The sequence below is a fragment of the Carettochelys insculpta genome, chromosome 2 (genome assembly GCF_033958435.1).
Source record: "Carettochelys insculpta isolate YL-2023 chromosome 2, ASM3395843v1, whole genome shotgun sequence".
NCBI lineage: Eukaryota > Metazoa > Chordata > Testudines > Carettochelyidae > Carettochelys > Carettochelys insculpta.
Window position 1 is genome coordinate 61327706 of NC_134138.1, and position 19630 is coordinate 61347335.

Below are 19630 nucleotides of genomic sequence, written 5' to 3' on the forward strand. Positions count from 1 at the left end.
TGTTCAGTGAACAACTAGCAAGTGTGCCCCAAGCATTTGACACTTTTGACACCCTACATTGACGGTATATATTTTCTGTTATTAAAACCAGATGAGCTATTACTTCTCCACTGCTATGATACCTGATTTAATTACTTCAGTTTGCTTTTGCTATATGTGTTGCTGTTTGGGTTTTTTGGTCTGAAAATGTTCTCAGGAAAAGGTTCGCAGGTGTTCTGCAGAAAAAAATTGGATTGTTTGGTGTTTGGTCTGGTCTCAAAAAGTTTAAGAAACACTGACTTAGCCTGCAAGCTCGAATAGGGCCTAACACTTGCTCTGTGCGTGAAAGCCAGGGCGTTCTTCGCTTTCCCCGCTGGCTTTAACTTTCCAGGAGGAGTTGTGTCTTCTACCACGTCCCGATAAGGCCGGCCCATAATTCCCAAGTGTCTTTGGGGTGGCCAGCCCTACCATAACAATCCAGCCCACTTCACGTGGGCCCACGCGGCTACAGCCTAGAAACCAGCGAGGCACCGCACGCCCTGTACGCAGCTTCCCACCTCTCGCGGGGAGGGCAGCGCGGGGGAGGGGGCACGCCCCGGCCGGTGTAGGGCTATCCCGGAGCCCGGCTGCCTCCCTCTGACTCAGGCAAAGCGCCCCGGGGGCCTCCCGCGGCCTCCGACAGACCTGGACTGCCTCCGCGCGCCCTTAGGCACGTGACCCGCCGCCTCCGGAAACCATTGTTCTCCCGCGCGCCGCCGGACCCACTTTTTCCCCCTTCGCACTTGGCTGGGCGTCCGCCCTCGCGCCGGGCGGCGGCCCCCGGGGGCGCTGGGCTGGTCGGGAAGCCGGGGGGCCCGCGCCGGGCTAGGGGCGCTCGGCCGGCCCCGGTGCGCAAGTGAAACTTACCTGCCGGGCAGCGCCGCTGCTTTGCCTCCGGCGTCGCCGCTGTGGCCGAAGTCAGCGCGGCGGCAGCAGCAGCAGCATTTCCCGCCACCCGGCGGGGGGCCCCTGGTACGGCCGGCCTCGGCCCCCGATCCTGCTCGGGCAGAGGCAGCTGGGCCCGCGGGCAAAGCCTTCACCCTACGCGCCGGCGGGGGTATTAACTTTGCTCAATGGCGACGGGGCGCCAGGCATCGGATCGATTTACTAAACAAACTGAAACGTGGGTGGGGATGTTAAACAGTAACCAGCCGCCGCAAGGAAAACTGAAAGCGGCTCCTGCTGGCTGGGCTGCTCCCACGGCCCGGGCCCTGTCAGCGGGCGGGGCAGCAGCGCGCCCGGGTCCTGATACCGAGCAAGAGGCTGGATCAGCTGCAGCAAACCCCGCGCCCAGGGCCCGGGCTGGGAGGCCGGGCGCGCACGTGCTCGGCTCCCGCTTGCCTCGCCAGAGCCAGGGGGAGCTAGGCTTGGTGTGGGGGCCTTGCTTCCCCACCAATCTGCCATTCACCCCACTGGCATCGGGGGGGTGGACAGCCCGAGCTTCCGCCACCCACCATAGGGCCAAGTTGGTGGGGCGGGAGGCGAGAAAACGATTGGGTGGCTGGATTTAAAGGCCGGCGCCGAACCAGGGACGCGTGGGCTGTGCCCGTTCGCCCAGCACCGCAGTCTTGCTGGGGCGATCCCACTGCCCCCACCAGCCCCCAGTCAATAAGATCCCCTTCACAAACGCAGCGCAGCAGTACCGCTGGGGGCTCCGGGCCAGCTTATCCTGCCGAGCTGGCAAGGGAAAGGCAGAACAGGGCTCCCCATCATGGCAGTGAGACCGCTGTAAACTGGACAGGCGGAGCCGCACCGTGCCCAGCAGATAGAAAAGGGACAGATCGCGGTGGCCACTTTCATCCTACCCATTTGGATAACGGAAGTTGTTCCCATTTTGGCAAAGGCGCTGCCACGAGGACGTCAGCGAAAGGAAAGAGGGATGTTCGTCACCCCAGCCCACCACCCAAATAGCTCACCGGTCCTTTCGAGATACCTCCTGCGGGGCAGGCTTGTTGGCACTGAAATAAATAATTTTTATTCCGCCCTGGGGTGTGAGGAAATCATGTGTAATATCACTGGGACCCAAGACATCTAGCTGATGTTCCCTTCTAAATGCTTTCAGACCGGTGTGAACGGTAAATAACAGTGTGATCCTCGGAATTCATCAGAACAAGTGAAACGTGTTAATAACCCGGTACACAGTCATTTAATCTTCTTAAATGTTCCCTTCCCCGATGGCTCTGTATTAACAATGTCCTGTAACTCTCAGGGCTAGTTAGACCTTTCTCTCTTGCACCAGAAGTTCTCTTAGGTTACGCCTCTTTGTTTCACTGAATCGCTTTCGGAATGCATCTCTTTTCTTCAAACAAGCTGGATTTCAAACAAATGTGGACAACAGCAAAGTGTCTTAATGAAAACATCTCGGTTCCCTCTGCCAAAGCTCTTAGTCAGAACTTCAGCGCGGGTGCTTGCTAGGGGAGAGGTTATGACACAAGGAAGTAAGCCATTAAATAACAGGCGTTGGTCTGCTAAAGTGCAAATTTGCAGATTTCAAATCATAATTCACGGCTAGCCTGGCTTGGAACCAAACTCTCCCTTCCATCACACCCGTCACGGCCGCGCTAACCTCAAGAAGATACATAATAATCTGGATGCAAAATATGGAAGGTTTTCCATATCACCGTTCCTCGGAGGTCGCAGGGGTGCGTCTGAAAACAGGATTTGACAAGTAGTTTCCAGGCAGGAAAGCGATCTTCTTATTGAGTTCCTGGGTGGGAAGGAGGTCTTCCTAACGGAGGAAAACTCAGTGTTTCCCTCTGGCTTTTCTTTGTTAGCACTTCTCTGTCCCATCGCAATAGATAAATGCACGATACACTGTCACAACGGAGAAAACAACCAGTTGCAAGTAAACGGGTGAAAACAAGGTTATTTTCCCACTCTCTCTCTATTAGAATGCGACCAAACACGGTTATTTTTCCACTGTCCATTAGAATGCGACCAAACAATGTTATTTTCCCACTCTTTCTGTTTGAGTGCCATCAAAGATTATTAATTTAACCCAGTAAGGAAATGGACAAGTTTGCTTAATTTTCTTACTATAAGAAGCGCGCCACGCCTTTTTATTCTCGTACTGATTAAAAATTGTTCATTTCTAGCGTTCTGCATGAATCTCCTCAATCAAAATATTGCCGGCATTGGCACTTAACTTTGAATGCGTTGGACTGCATATGACAAGTTTACCATTTCGGGAGCATTATTAAAAGCCAGAAATAGTTATCCAGACATGCGACAAGGAAGGTGTAAACAGCTCCCAAGAAGTCGGGGGCCATTTAAAGACTATTTTTCAAAGGCCAGATTTGGGGGCGGCGTATGCGATCCATATCCTGCCTCAAAGTCCTAGGGATTGTGCGTGCCCGCGTGAGAGTATTAGTAACAATGAAATAAACGCAACTGCTGCCAGTTTAAACGCACTTGGTGGCCATTTGCATTAGCAAATGGTCAGTGTACAAAGTAGCTGCTACTGACTGGAAAGTGCAAACCACATCCGAGAACCTAAGCCAGTCATTAGTGGTCCCTTCTATGAATAAAGCGAACGGGCGTAATTTGCGGGCTGTCCAAATTAGCGTGGGAGCTTTTCGAGGGAAGCCCCTTGGTCACCAGAGGCAAATCTTTGGCGCGCGAATGCGGTACAAGTTGCCTTCACACTGGTTCCCGAGTTGCACATGAACGGGAGGATTTCAGAAGCTGCAGGCTGCCGCGGGAATTACTCTGTTGGGGGAAAAAAGGAAGTAGGTGCTACTCGGTCACAAATCCCAGTGCCTGGCAGGAGCCCGCAATGGGCCGTGAATGTTTATTTGCGCGCCGAAAAGATTTCTGGACGCGCAAGGCCACGTTTGATGCCGTGGTGAGGCCACTCGGGGTTTTCTTCCCCGCTTCAGGTGCTTTCCCGGGGCCGGCTCGCCCTTGGCGCTGCCGAGTTTCGTCCCCCCTTCCAAGCGGAGCTCTGCGGGGGCCCTGCTGCCCCGGCTGCGGCCGGCACCGCGTTCTGTTCCCGGGGAACGCAAGGGCGGGGGGGGGCAGCGTGCCCAGAAACCAGAGCCGAGGGCGGTGCGTCCGGTCATTTCCCGCCACCCAGGCCCGGCGCGTGCGGCTTGGCCGCCGTGGAGACGTTTCCCCCACGTGGACCCCGGGATCGCCCCCCGCCCCCGGGCTCAAACCGCATCACACGGCTGGGGAGGCTGGAGCGAAGGTGCAGGGCAAAGCCTCGGGAGCCCTGAGCGAGGGCACCGAAGCGAACGGCTGCGCCCAGGGTCGGACCCCCGGCAGCAGAGCGCCCCTGCCCCAGCCCCGCCACCGGGGGCTCTGGCAGACCGCGGCGGGGGCGGATGTCGGTGGAGCAGCTCGCTCCCTGCACCCGCAATCGGGGGGCAGCCGCTCACTCTTTAAAACGCGCCCGCACGTTGCCCGGGGAGCCGGCTGGGCTCCCCAGAAAGGCTGCAGCTCCGCCCGCGAGCCGCCCAGCCTTGGCGTGGGCGTCGGGCTTAGCCGGGTTGAACTCGCCGATTTTTCCCTGTAGGTGAAGCTGCTGCCGGTGCACGACTCCTGCTTCCCTGGGCTGGTTCCCTCCCCCCCCGCCACCCCTGCCAGCCAGCCAGCCAGCCAGCCCGGGAAATCAGCCCCCACGGCCGAGCTTCTCTTACTGAAGTCGTCACAGCAGCCTGGGCTGTTTATTACCCCGCCGCGCTGCGAAAGGCGCTATGTAAATGGGTGGCAAGAAGAGCCGCAGCCGGCGAGGGTCACGGATTGCCACTGCCTGGAAAAGTGCAATACAGGAAACGATCAGGCCCAGACCGGTTCCCAGAGACAACTGTTTGTGTTTAGTTACGAAACCGTCAGCAGAAACCCTGCCCTGACCTAGCAGGTTGTTTGGGGCGTTCAGGTTTGCTGCTTCCAAAGCACGTGGGATCCCTGCACAAGCCGTTCTGCCTCCTCTTCCCCAGGAAAAATTAAATCTAGGCTATCGGGGCAAATGCTGGAAACCGTTTCAGGACATCCAGCCAGCGATTACGCAGCCTCGTCTAAACCGCTCCGAGGGACGTTCAAGTACAGCACAGCAGTGGGAAACCGGGTTTTCTGTGAAGGTCCCTTCCTGAAGTATTGATTACCCCGCTCTGTGAAAGATTTGCAGGTTTTACAGTCATTTATGGCACATGCAATAAAACCCAGGTGATAGGAACAGACTGGTTCAAGGTGTAATGCAAAGATGTATTAGGTGCCCTTGGCAACTATCTGTGGGTGCTGTTTGTATTTGCAGAACACACCCTTCTCTGCAATGAACACTTCTGCAGCCTGGGCTTTGGGTTCGTTTCCAGAGCCCTGGACAGCCACAATGGAGCCAGCCAGAGTTTTCAGGCGAAAGGAACCGAGTGATCCGAAAGCAATTCCACTCCCCGCATTATTTCAAATCCAAGAGCCTGACGTCAAAAATTGGGGGAAAGGAAACTTCAAAGCTAATTACTTGCTCCATCCCCAGTCGTTTAACAAACAAGCTGTGGGTAGCAACGCGGAGTATTCAAATCTTCTGACATGCGTCTGACGAAGCGGGTCTTTGCCCACGAAAGCTCATGCTCCAAAAATATCTGTTAGCTTATAAGGTGCCGCAGGACTTCTAGCTGTTTGCAAATCTTCTGTGCTTCCTCGCCCCCTTTGAACACAGAAATGGCATTATTGCCTCGATCCCGATTAGGGACCCCTTAAGCAAGACTCCCCAAAGGGGAGGACAAGACTAGAATGATTTTGTTCTTAAGAGTCTCGCAAGAAAGGATCCCGGGGATTTTAAATGCATTTTGGAAGAGTATGCCAAGAACTGCATCTTGCAAGGGTTGATTGTACGAACACGGAAATAAAACAGTCCCACGGCTGTTTCTTATGGTAATCGGTATTTGTGGGTTTTTTTAAAGATTAATTTTAAAATCCCTATTTTCCAGCATTAGCTCTGAAAGGGAAACGAGCCATTCCCTTCTCACCCACCCCGTTGTGTAACGTTAGGAACTTTGAAATTCAGCTATAATCGTCATAAGACAGTTCATTAACTCCACGTCAACGCCCAGCGGTTAGCTGAAGTCTGACCAAGACTCAAAAGGGGCCAGAGCTCGCACGCTTCAAGGTATTCGGAAACCTATACATGCCATCTAGTGGGCACAATAGAAAACGGTATGCCAGCTTTCTCAAGCTTATCCCCCCCTCCATCCTGCTGCAGGCACACACGCTATTAACGTTCTATTTAAAGGAAGTTAAACACCTACTTAAAAGGGCACATTCTGATCATACTTGGCCATGCTCAACCTTTAGTTTTTATTTCATTGGTGGATGAAAAATACAAATAGGAAGAAGCCCCAATTCATAGTTTTGACCATAGGATAATGAGGGGAGCAGAAAGGAAGAAGGGGAGGGTGTCTTTGTCCCTAGAGAGAGAAATTTTCAAAGTAATGTTCTATATTTATCTATAGATAAATCTACCTTCAGGGTGTGTGTGCAGGATCTGGAGTATGAATCAATGCCACAGAACCACTGGGTCATGCAATTTCATGTTAGAGCAGTTACAGCAGTTTAAAAAAAGAAAACAACCCAGCCATAGTGTAATAATAGGCAGAGCCACAGAAGGATACTGATTATTGGTTGTTTAGATATATTCACAAATAAGATAAATAAGATAGAAATAGACAAAGCCTTCAATCCTTCAGACATTTAAGGGTATGCCTAACTTCGCCCACCTGGTAGTCCCATCAGTTCCTGCCCCAGAAAAAAGCGTGACTTCAGATGATTCAAATAATGGGGTCAAATTCTCACCTGACATAACTAGTATGAATATTACTAGCAGTGACATGCTTGCATGGAGAATATATCCATTGCTATTGCATTAAATACCTCAGAAGGCAAATACTGTTCTTTGGAATAATGTTATGAAGTACCCATATAATTTTATATTGAGAGGGACTCTGGTGGAAACAATTCTTTAGGTAAAAACAATTATAAATATTATTTGACATTGTCTGTTGATACTGTTGTTTCATCCAAGGAAGTCAATACAAGCTGAATGGTAAAGGTGTATTTTATACAGCTGTATGAACAATAAAATCTGCAATAGTAATTCAAAACATCCAGCAAAATGTATATGGATTGAAATATTTTTAATAGCAAAATCTCCTGGCTATGCAATTACTTTTATTTCAAATGCTTCAATGTTTCATTTTTAAAAACACTGATAATGTTATCTGCCACAGATTATGTATTGTTTAGCCACCCTAAGGACTTGTACCTTTGTGTACATTGAAAAACGTACTTTCTAAGAACCATTTGGTGCTATAGCTAACTGTAAAACACCTTGGCCATGTCTACATGAGCAAATGCTTTTGAAAGAAGAGTCTTTCAAAAGATCCCATGCAGCAGCTACACACAAAACAGTGTCTTTCAAAATTATTTTTGAAGGAACGCAGCTTGCCTTTCAAATTCACTTTTCCGTTCCCATGTGAGGAAGAGCACCCTCTCTCGAAATCCAGTTTCAAAAGAGGATGTGTGTAGACACTCCACAGGCCACTCTTTCGAAAGAGTGGTTCCTCCATGGTGCTGGCCAGCTGGAGTGTGGAGACGCCCCTGCCACTACAAGTGGGACTCTATGGTCTCTGTCTCCAGTCAGGTTTGAAGACATGGGGTGTCTGAAACCCTGTGGCAGGAGGCTGAGACCATGCTAGCAGCAGGGAGGACATGAGCCCATTCCAGCATGCCCTCCTCCCGATGCTCCAGCTCCACAAGACACCCCATCACATCCATGGCCAGCGGCCAGGAGCCCTGCACTCCTCAGGAGTCCTCCTTGGAGCAGTCAGAAGCTTCCCCGGAGTCCATTCAGGGGCCAAAGAAGAGAGCCCCCTTCTGTTGTGAGGCAGAGATCAAGGCCCTCCCTGGGACTGTAGAGGGATGAGGAGATGCTCCTGCACACTAGCAGCCAGCACAGGAACACAGCAACTTTTGCCCAGCTCTCGATAGGCACACCACCCAGGGCTATCCCCACACCTTGGCAGACCAAGTGAGGTCCAAAGTTAAAGAACTCAGGAAAACTCACGGGCTGCCCCCTTATAAGGACATTGACCAGCTCCTCAGGCCAAAGTAGGTGGCTGATCCTGATGCCCTCATGCACGCTGCAGGGACCGACCCCAAGCCACAGCCTGAGCCCCAGGACCAGCTGGGGCTCTTGGCCATGACTCCTACAGAAGAGCTGGAGGCATCATCAGGGAGGAGGGCTTGCTGGTGCTTGCCATCTCCTCCAGCTCCTCAAGCCAGGCCTCCTCCAGCTGGGCCTCCCCCAAATTCATTGTGGGACCACCAGGTAGGTAACCAGCAAATAGGACACCCCGGGCGGTGGGGGGGGAGTGCCTGCCCCATTTCAGTTGGCAGCAGGTGAGCCCCAGGCAAGCCAGCACCTGTCTAGATGCATCCTGGATGGCCACATCCCCAGACCATGGAGCAGGCGGCACATGGCCCCCAACACCTGTTCTGGTGGACAGTACCACTGTCTGCATGCCCAGGAAGGAGAAGTGGGGCGGTGGACCACTCCCAGTATGTGCCCCACACACGTAGGGCCCCCTTGGTGCCTGGGATCGCCCAGGGCAGTTGGGCCAGTGGATGGTGGGGCGGGGGCTGGCTGGGGAGGTGGGGGCAGGGCCCCTGGAGCCAGGTTGCAGCACTGGGTCACTTCTCTCTCCCCTTCTGTCTCCACAGCTCTGCCAGCTGAGGGTCTGGAAAGCCCCACCCGGCAAGAGGGGAGCCCTGCACCAGGCATGGCCATGTGCAGAGGCCATGCCACCACCGATGCAGGGAACCTGAGGAGGTGACACTCACCACATCATGGCCATCCAGGAGCAGACTGCAGTCCTTCAGCAGTGGCTGCAGAAGGTGCAGGAGGACAAGGCCTGGCAGTGGGAGGGGTGGGCTGAGGTCACGGTGGCACTCCAGCGTCTTTTCTAGTCCACCCCGGTACAGCTGCCCCCACCTCCTGTACTCCCCACTGCTGCTCCTCCTGTTAACCCCCGCCCCTCCCCTTGCTGCCTCCCCTGCTGCTCCCCCTCTGACACCTGACCCCACTGCCCTGATCCTACCCAACCTCCCCCACAGCTGCCCAGGTCACACTGGCCCAGTGGCTCATGGCCACTGTGGGCCAGGCAAGCCAGCTCCCCTTACACCCCAGTCCTGCCCCCACTTCCTCCCCACCAAGGTGGGGGCTGCAGCATGTTAGGAGGCACTGAAAGTGCCCCTTCAGGCACCTGAACGCCTGCTCCATGGTGTTGCAGGCCTGGTTCAGGCGCTTGTTAAAGAGGTCCTGTGTTGGTTTGGTATGTCCCATGTAGGGCTGCATCAGCCTGGCTGCAGGGGTTAGGCAACATCGGCCACAATGCAGGGGAGCATGGTGAGGTCCCCAAACGGGAACTCCCATAGGGGGATGTAGGTCCCCTCCTGCATCATACAGCCATGCCGGGGGTTCTGGAAGACCCAGGTATTGTGGGCTTGGCCGAATCAGCCCACACAGATGTCCATGAAACACTCCTTGGTGTCCACGAGGGCCTGCAGCATCACGGAGAGGTACCTCTTGCAGTTGATATATCACCCTGTGCTGTGATCCAGGGCCTGGATGGTGATCTGGGTCCCATTCAGTCCACTAAAGCAGTTGGAGAAGCCCAGGGCTGCAAATCCCGTGATGGCGGTGTCAAGGTCCCCAACCTGGACAGCCCTCTGCAGAAGGACAGTGTAGATCGCCCTGATGACCTGCATGGGAGGGAGGGCATCTGTACTTGTGACTGCATGGCAGGGTGCCTGTAGCCCCTAATGCCCCACCCTAGTCCCTTCCAGGGCCCCCTTTCCTGGAAGGCCCCTCCCGCCCATGGTGTGTGTGTGACCCGAGCCTAGATCACCTCCATGAGGATGGTCCTGACAGTGGCCTTGCCCACCCTGAACTGGTGGCTGACTAACCGGTGGCTGTCCGGGGTGGCCAGCTTCCAAAGTGTAATGGTGACTTTCTTCTCCGGGGGAAAGTGGGCTGCATGTGGGTGATGTGGTGCTGAAGGGCAGGGGTGAGCCAGTGACATAGCTCCAGAAATGTTCGCTTGGTGATGAAGAAGTTCTCGAGCCAGTGGTTGTCATCCCACTTGCCCATCATGAGCCAGTCGCACAGGCCAGCATTGGTGGGGTAGCTCCACATGTGCCAGATGGCACAGGGGACAAGGCATGGACAGTGCCCCATGGTGAGGACCTGCAGGACTGCAGCATGAGGGGTCAGTGGCTGGAAGACTTCCAGGACAATGAGGATCAGCGTGGCCAGCAGTGGCACCACTTCACTGGGGGTACCCCTGCTGGGGAGCTGCAGGGGCTCCATGGAGGTCAGCACAACTGAGGCTTCACTCCATGCACAGGGTCTGCAGCACTCTGTGTTGCAAAGCAGCCCTCAGCGTGTGGAAGGCAGGTTTGTTTGGGAGGGACTCTTTAAGGGAGCATCTGACTGTGGGCCCCAGAAGGGCTTGTCAGCCATGCGACCCCGTCCACAGTGTTTCCTGGCTCGTTCTTTTGAAAGGGTGCCAGTTGCTATGTGGACACTCTCTTTTGAAAGAACGCCTCGATATTTCAAAAGACCGGATTGGAGGTGCATTCTGCTTTTGGCATGATGTGGTCTTCAAAAGCCAATCTTTCAGTGTGTAGCTTTCAAAAGTTGTCCTTTTGAAATTATGCTCTAATGTAGATATGCTCCTCATGTTCATACACCAAAAGCAATCCAAAGAGTGTACAGGCATGTCACATATCTCGTGTGTTAGTCTTGTTTTCAGTATAGATAAATACCTAATTTGTCCAGCATGGGTTGTGCTGAAATGATTGAGCCTGAAATGATTTAGCTAATTCCCCCCACAACTGTCTTACAGTACACTGATTGCCTGTCAAACCTCTCAGGATCTACAGGATCCTAAGAACTGGGGTTGGAACTGTGGAATAGGTACCTAGAGGACAAAGCAGCTGAAACAGAAAACAAAACAAAACTGCACTAGTATAGAAGCATGACAAAATTGCAACCATCTAGAAGAAAAAAATGCACACACCAAACAAGTTGTGCTTCACCTGGTTCGATCTCACTGGCTCAGTTAGAAACAGTTTCATAAGTAATACAAACACACCTAAGAAAAATTAATCTGCTGATAGTGGGGCCTTGTCTACACTAGAGAAAGGTACCATGACTAGGAGGATAATGGAAGCATTATAAGGACTTGTTGAAAGATAACTTTAAAAAGTGCAACATTGGCATTGACACTTGGGAGACACTCACCAAGAATTGCTCAGCATGGAGAGAAGTTCTACGCAATAGACACCTGCATTTTGAACTTGACCACTGACAAGCTGAGGAGGACAAGACGGCAGACTGGCATCCAGTCACGGTCAACATCCTCCTAATAGCATTTCTTAAGGCTAGGCCTTATCAGCCATCTGAGGAGCCACAACTCCCATGGAAGATGATCATACTCAACAAGCGATTGCCATCCTCTTCCTACTCCTACTCCTCCTCCTCATCATCATCACACTAAAGAAATAAAATAGCTCAGATGGTATGATAACCAGTTAAAACAGGCTACCATTCAATCGGAACTTAGTTGCTTCTTTGCAACTATTTTAATGCCAGTGTGGATGCAGCAAGTTGAAACAGTTCAATTTGCCTCACGCATCAAGCACTGTCTCGCAATGCATTATGAAGTTTCTCCAAATGCACTGCTTCTGGGAGCTGATCTTCCAACCGTGAATTAAAAGTTAAACAGTTCAGAACAATGCCGGTGTGGATGTGGTACAAAACAGACTAGTTAAGTGTAACGTCATAGATGCACTAAGCTGTAATTGAACTGTTCAGTTATCAGGAGTTCAATTCTTTAGTACAGCTCAGGCCTGAGTGTCAGCAATGGGCTTCACTGGTGTGGACTGTGACTTAACTACAGACGTAGACTAGGAAAACTGCAGTGTCCCATAGACTAGTCCCATTAAATAGTTTTGGAGCCATCTAGTGCACCTCCCATTCTCTTATAGAATCATAGAATACTAGAACTGAAAGGAACCATGAAAGGTCATCAGGTCCAGTCCCCATTGCTCATGACAGGACCAAGCATCATCTAGACCAAGGGTCAGCAACCCCCAGCACAATAGCCAAGAAAGACACGTGAGCTGATTTTCATCAGCACGCGAGGTGGGAGCTCAGCCCTTCACCTCCTCCCCCATGCAGCGGGGAGCTTGCTCAAAGCCATGCTGCTTGCGGATTAACAAAAGACCAGCTAATGCTGCCAACCATCACCTAAACAGTAAAGCGCTGCATCTTTATTTATCTATTAATGAAGCTGTTATAAGTAGGACTATTAGTGGCTTTAAAAAGTATCACCAGCACTCAGACCGTACACAGAGGTCAAAAGATCAAATTTCAGCACTCCACCTCAGAAAGGTTGCTGACTCCTAATCTAGATCATAATCATACCTGACAGGTGTTGGTCTCCCTTGCTCTTAAAAATAACTCCGATGATGGAGATTCCACAACTTCCCCAGGCAACCTATTCCAGTGCTTAACCACCCTGACAGGATGTTCTTCCTAACATTCAGCCTAAACTTCCCATGCTGCAGCTGAAGCCCATTGCTCCTCTCCCTGTAATCAGAGATTCAGGAGAATTATTTCTCTCCCTTATCCTTGTAACACTCTTCTAGGTATTTAGAAGCTGCTATCATGTCTGCTCTCACCCTTCTCTTTTCAAAACTAACTATACCCAATTCTTTCAATCTTCCCTCATAGATTATGCTTTCTAGATCTTTAATAATTTTTTCTTGTTCTTCTGTGGACCTTCTCCAATTTGTTCTCATCTTTCCTGTCACGTGGTGCTCAGAACTGGACACAGTACTCCAGTTGAGACCTAATCCGGGTGGATTTGAGTGGAATAATTGCTTCTCATGCCTTCCTTAATGAATCCCAGAATAATATTTGCTTTTTTTTTTTTTCAGTGTCATCCTGTGGACGTATATTTACCTTGTGGTCCATCATGACCCCCTTTCTGCATTATTGCTTTCTAGACAATCATTTCCCATTGTGTATGTATGCAATTGGTTGTTCCTTCCCAAGTGGAGTACTTTGCATTTGTCCTTATTGAATTTCATCCTGTTTACCTCAGACAATTTCTCCAATTTGTCCAGAGTATTTTGAATTATAATCCTACCCTCAAAAGCACTTGCAACCCATCCCAGCTTGGTATCATCCACAAACTTTACAAGCACATTCCTTATGCCATTATATAAGATATTGAGCAGAACTAATCCCAAAACTGATCCTGGCAGAAAATCCCTTGTTATTCCTTTCAGCATGACTGTGATCTATTGATAACAATTCTGCGGGAATGGTTATCCAACAGCTTATGCACCTATGTTATAGTAGTCCCCATCTAGGTTGCATTTCCTAGTTTATTAGGGAGGGTCAGCTGAGACAGTATCAAATGCTTTACGAAAGTCTAGGTATACCACATCTATGGTTTCCTCCTTATACATAAGGCTCCTTATCCTATGAAAGAGAGCTGTCTGATTTGTTCTTTACAAATCCAAGCTGTCTGTTACTTCTCACCTTATTATTTTCCAGATGCTTGCAAATGTATTCCTTAATTATTTGCTCCATTATCATTCTTGGCACAGAAGTTAAGCTGACTGATCTGTAGTTTCCTGGGTAATCCTTTTTTTCTCTTTTTATAGCTGGTCATTAAATTTACCCTTTCCCAGTCTTCTGGAATCTCTCCTCTCCTCCATGACTTTTCAAAGATGATAGCTTATGGATCACATAGCTCCTCTATTAGCTTCTTGAGCATTCTAGTGTGCATTTGATCAAGACCTGTTGACTCCAGAACATCTAACTTTTCTAAGTAATTTTTAACTTCTTTTCCTATTTTATTTCTAAATCAACTTCATTTTCTCCAGTATTCACTATTTTAGGCATCCAATCAACCAGTCTTTTTTGTGAAAACTGAAAGAATGAAATCATTAAGCTCCTCTGCTGTTTCCATGTTTTCTGTTATTGTTTTTCCCCTCTTCATTGAGTAATATGTCCTGGTCCCTGGTCTTCCTCTTGCTTGTAGAATGTTTCTTGTTACTCTTTATGTCCCTAGCTAGTTTGAGCTCATTTTAGCTGCGTCTACACGTGCACGCTACTTCGAAGTAGCGGCACCAACTTCGACGTTAGGCGGCGAGACGTCGAAGTCGCTAACCTCGTGAGGAGATAGGAATAGCGCCCTACTTCGACGTTCAACGTCGAAGTAGGGACCGTGTAGACGATCCGCGTCCCGCAACGTCGAAATTGCCGGGTCCTCCATGGCGGCCATCAGCTGGGGGGTTGAGAGATGCTCTCTCTCCAGCCCCTGCGGGGCTCTATGGTCACCGTGGGCAGCAGCCCTTAGCCCAGGGCTTCTGGCTGCTGCTGCGGCAGCTGGGGATCTATGCTGCAGGCACAGGGTCTGCAACCAGTTGTCAGCTCTGTGTATCTTGTGTTGTTTAGTGCAACTGTGTCTGGGAGGGGCCCTTTAAGGGAGCGGCTTGCTGTTGAGTCCACCCTGTGACCCTGTCTGCAGCTGTGCCTGGCATCCCTATTTCGATGTGTGCTACTTTGACGTGTAGACGTTCCCTCGCTGCGCCTATTTCGATGTTGGGCTGAGCAACGTCGAAGTTGAACATCGACGTTGCTGGCCCTGGAGGACGTGCAGACATTATTCATCGAAATAGACTATTTCGATGTTGGCTGCACGTGTAGACGTAGCCTTTGTGTCCCCACCTTTCCCATTTTGCTCCTAGATACTTGAGTTATTGGTTCATATTCATCCTTAGTGATTTGACATAGTTTACACTTTTTGTAGGACTAGAATACAATCCCAGATTCTTCATCTGTTATCCAGTCTGACTCTACAGACAAAAGGTTGCAATAAGAAGTGAATCCGTCCCCCCAGTCCCTTGCTTCCTATTCATGAAGCTGACTATGAGAACATCAATCTACACTCCGTGTACTCTTGCATGAGGTAGGGAACGGAGAAGTGAAACATGTGGCCCATTACCTGTAGTTGCCTTGCATGCCACTGAAGCCAAACCTCAGATGTAATCCAGTGCCATCTACTTCTGATTAAGTTTCCAAGGAATCTTCTCCTTTTTGAAGGCCTAATGTCTTAAATAGTAAACAAGAGAGACATGCAACTTACTGATCAGACTGGAATGGAAAGAAAAATTTTGAAGGAAAGAGTTTTTTTCATGGTTTGGTAAGAGTAGGACTTATGTGAATAAATACCTTTTGACTAGTATTCCTATATCATTCATTCATCTGCTGCTGCCTTAGACAGTTGATTATTTTTCAATAATAGACCACATGGAACAAAGTTTGAAATTAATTCTTAAGACATCTGGGCCACATCTCCACCAGCAAGTACATTTGAGAGGTGCTGACTGGACCACACCAGCGATGACAAAGGCTCATGAGGGACCCTTGCCATCAACAATGCGTCCAGGCTGTCCAGCCAGGCCCCATACATCTATGCCTTGCCTGAGTTCCTGGAGGGACCCACAGGTAGGTGGTGAGCATGCCAGTTACCCCGGGGCCTGGGGAGGTGGTGTTTGATCCTGCCTGCCACCCACATGGCCGCTGGCCCCAGTGTATATGGAATCCGTAGGGCCATGCTCCCCAGGCCCTGTGGGGCCAACATGCAGCACTCAGCACCACGTGGCCAGGGCAGCACCACAGGCCGCTCAGCTGTGGAGGAACTGCGGCAGAGGAGGTGAGTCCGCACTTGCGGCACCCATGAGGGGAACCCCAGGATGTGGGCATTACAGAGACCCCAGAATGGTGGGGTGGGCAGGGACACAGGTGCCAGCATCCAGGACTAGTGGCCTGTTCCTCTCTCCCCTTCTCTCTCCACAGCGCCAGCAACTGGTAGCCAGATCAGCCCCGTTCTGGGCCCAGGAAGCCCCGCCACCGAGGGCCAGGGGGAGTGGACCAGACCCCAAACAGGGACGGGGCTGCCATTGGGTCATCCGCTGGTGCCACCAGGGCAGGGAGGAGGAGGTGAGGGACACAGCCCAGATCATGGCCCTGTGGGACCTCACCAGCAGGCTGTGGGAGTGGCTCGCCATGGAGTGGCAGGCTTGGGACTGGGTGGCAGCCAACCTAGACGCCCTGGTCCAGGCTGTGACCAACCATCTGGCTGCCGCTGCCGCCCCCTCACAAGCCATTCCTGCACCTGCCCCTCCCACCCCAGCCCCACCGTCCTCATCTCCTGTCTGCCATCACACCTCCTGCCCCAAACAGTCCCCGCTCCAGACCCCCTCCTATCCAACCTCTCACAGTGAACGCACGCACGAGTCTGACCTCGCTGCCCTGGTCCCAACCCACCAAACCCCATGCTGACCCCGGTGAGACCACGGGGGCCTCACCCCAGCCGTGCCTCTACCTTCCTGTGCTACTGGCCCGGGCCCAGCCCCAGTGGGCCCCCCACACATGGGAGGGAAGAGGTGAGCATGGGCAATGGGGATCCTGGCCATTGACCCCCATTGACGGGTAAAGCCTCCTTCCCTGACCCTCAGCCCTCCTGGAGCTTGCAGGGCGCCTGCCACGCCCCTGTATATAGTTCCTCCCAGCTCCCTGTTTGCAGTTCCCCCACCTGCCTTCATATAGTTCCTTGGAGTTGGCAGAGGCACAGACAGGTTTCAGGTGCAATTAAACAGGTAATTGTTGAGGTTAATCCCATGTCCCCTGTGCATATGTGGGAGTGGTCATGGTTGTGGTCTTGGGGGGAGCATGGGGGTGGTGGTGGGGAGTGTGTGTAGGGTGGGGGAGTCACTGTGACCCTCAGTCGAAGGCCTGGCACAAGGCCTCCCATATCCACACCCCGTCCTGCTGGACCTGGCAGCACAGGGCGGCAGGGGGCTGCTTGTACCTGCTCCCCACCTCAGTGGCCTACCCCTGCATGAACAGCTTGTGTTTCACCTTCATGAGTTTGTACAGGATGCAGCAGGCCCCACCACCGCTGGGATGCTCTGGAGGCCCACCTCCAGTCTGGTGAGGAGGCATCTGAAGCACCCCTTCAAGTGGCTGAATGCCTGCTCATCAGCGTTGAGGACCTGGTTGAGCCACTCATTAAAAAAGTCCTGGCTAGGCTGCTTGTGTCCTGCATACAGCCTCATCAGCCAGGCCTGCAGGAGATAGACCGTGTCTGCCAGGATGCAGGGTAGTATTGTGATGTCCCTGGTGGGATGAAGGTTCCCTCAGCCATCTGGTGGTCCAGTTCCAGAATACCCTGGTGTCATGTGTGTGGCCAAAGCAGCTCACGCAGATGTCCTGGAAATGACCGTTGGTGTTGATAAGTGCCTGCAGAACCACGGAGTGGTAACTCTTGTGGTGTACATAGGCCCCGCTGCTGGGCTCCAGGACCCGGATGGCAATGTGTGTGCCATGCAGTGCTTCAAAGCAGTTCGGGAACCCCAGCTTGTTGAAGCCCAGGATGGCATCGTCCAGCTCACCAACGTGGCTCAGCTGCTGCAAGAGGACCTTGTTGTTGGCTCGGATGACCTGCAGGGTGTGTGTTTGTCGGGGGGGGGGGGGACAAGTTCGTGAGTGTGGGGTGGGGTTGGGGTGCAGGTGCAGTGTGCCTGCCCATCACCGCCCACGTCCCCTGCAGGGCAGGCCTCTCTGGGGCACCCACTCCTGCCCTCTGCATTCCTACCCATCCCCATCCCCACCCTCATCTCTGGTGGAGGCCGCCTCCCTGGTTCCCAATGGAGCCCCTTGGCAGTGTTCCCCCTGCCCCCCACATGCGGTGTGCATGTGACCCGGGAATGGCTTACCTTGTTGAGGACAGCCCCAATGGTGGCCCTGCCCACCCCAAACTGGTGGCTGATGGATTGATGACTGTCTGGGGTGGCCAGTTTCCAGAGGGCGATGGCCACCCTTTTCTGGAGTGGGAACGCTGGCCTCATGCAGGTGTTGCAGTGCTGGAGGTCTGGGGCAAGCCAGTAGCACAGCTCCAGGAATGTCCCCCTGGTCATCCTGAAGTTCTGCAGCCACCAATAATCGCCCTAGTCCTCCAGCACCAGCCGGTCCAACCAGTTGGTGCATGTGGGGAAGCCCCATAAATGGCAGATGACCCTGGGGGATTGGGTGGGGACATCGTGCCCTGAGAACGGCCTCAAAGATGGTGACTACCACTGGTGAGCCGAGGTGCCTCCTTCACTCACTCTCATTCTGCTTCGCAAGGGACAGCGAGCTGACCCTCAGCATGTGTAGGCCGAGGCTCGGGGCCAGGGGTGGGCTTTAAGGGGGCAGTGGGCGGTGGCCCCGGAAGGGCTCATCTGCCATGTGAAGCTGCCCACAGTGTTTCCTGCCCCTGTACTTTCGAAAGGGCACCATGGGAAGTGTGGATGCTGTCTTTTGAAAATGCGGTGGGGGCCTTTTGAATGGGTAGGTCGGAACTTCTCTCCCTATTTGCTGGTTTGGACACTCCCTTTCAAAAGCCATCTTTCAACGTTTAGTTTCAAACACTGTCCTTTTGAAAGTGAGCTGTTGTGTAGACTCAGCCATGGGGGACAGTGAGATGGTCCAAATTAAAACGATGACCATAGGCACAGAGTCAGGACACTTCAGAAAGCCATTGACTATTGGAGAGAATTGACCAATTCAACAGATAAGTCAATCTTCACCTCTTTGCCCAAAATAAGTGAACTTATTTTCCTAACATCATTCATATGGTGAACTTATTTTCCTAATATCATCCCTTTATATGCAGTAGCTTTGATAACAAAAAGTGACATTCTTTGTAACAGTTTTCACATCTTGCATTTTGCCATAGAGTATGTATAATGTAAACTTTATTTTATTTCTCAGTAAATGTTAGAAGAGCATAAATCAATAACAGAGCAGTAACTATGCAATTAACTCATATGTCTCCTGTACCTGCGCATTAGCATCACTGAGAGCAGTACCATCCTTTCACTGACCTTAGTGTAAATAATAACATCCTTTTCTATTAAAATTATTTTTTTCTGAAATTGAGCTTAATGCTCCTGAAAGGTGATGGATTGACAGTCTTTGAAACTGAAGTTCTCTATCTACTGACCAGGTACTGCATGGGCACAAGTAGTAGCTTGTACTTCTCCAAGATGTCCACCCAGCTCTGTCTCAAAGGGCTGCAGATTAAGTCTACCCTCCTTTTTCCTTCCCTGAGACATAGAAGCAGCATTGGCATCTTTGTTAGGATATATCTGTAGTCAATTAGTAATCAGAATAAGAACTTATACTTAGGCTCCCACATTCCTTTAATTCCACTTGAACCCAGAGGTGAGAGGGTCTGTATCCCATATCCAATCCCCAGAACCATATAATTTGTAGGAAAGTGTTGTTTAACTACTATCCGTTCACAAATACCTTGACATACTTGAAACAACTGATAGTTAGGAAATATGACATAATAAGAAATCGCTAACTTGGCAGTGAGATCTTGGAACAATTATGGTTACTTCCCAGGGTTTACATCAGTCAGGTCTTCTCCATAGAGTCATAACCTACAATTCCATAATAATATATACACATTTATTCTTAATACAG

At 51.5% G+C, this 19630-nt stretch overlaps 1 protein-coding gene across 2 annotated transcripts in view; it reads right to left on the reverse strand.

Annotated features, from left to right (window-relative positions):
• HNF4G (hepatocyte nuclear factor 4 gamma) overlaps positions 1-1116 on the reverse strand; it is a 107018-nt gene extending 105902 nt beyond the window's left edge. For both annotated transcript variants that reach the window (XM_074985726.1, XM_074985725.1), the window contains exon 1: positions 886-1116. The gene's annotated coding sequence lies outside the window, so the exon portion shown is untranslated. The remainder of the gene's footprint in view (positions 1-885) is intronic.
• Positions 1117-19630: the final 18514 nt, after the last annotated feature.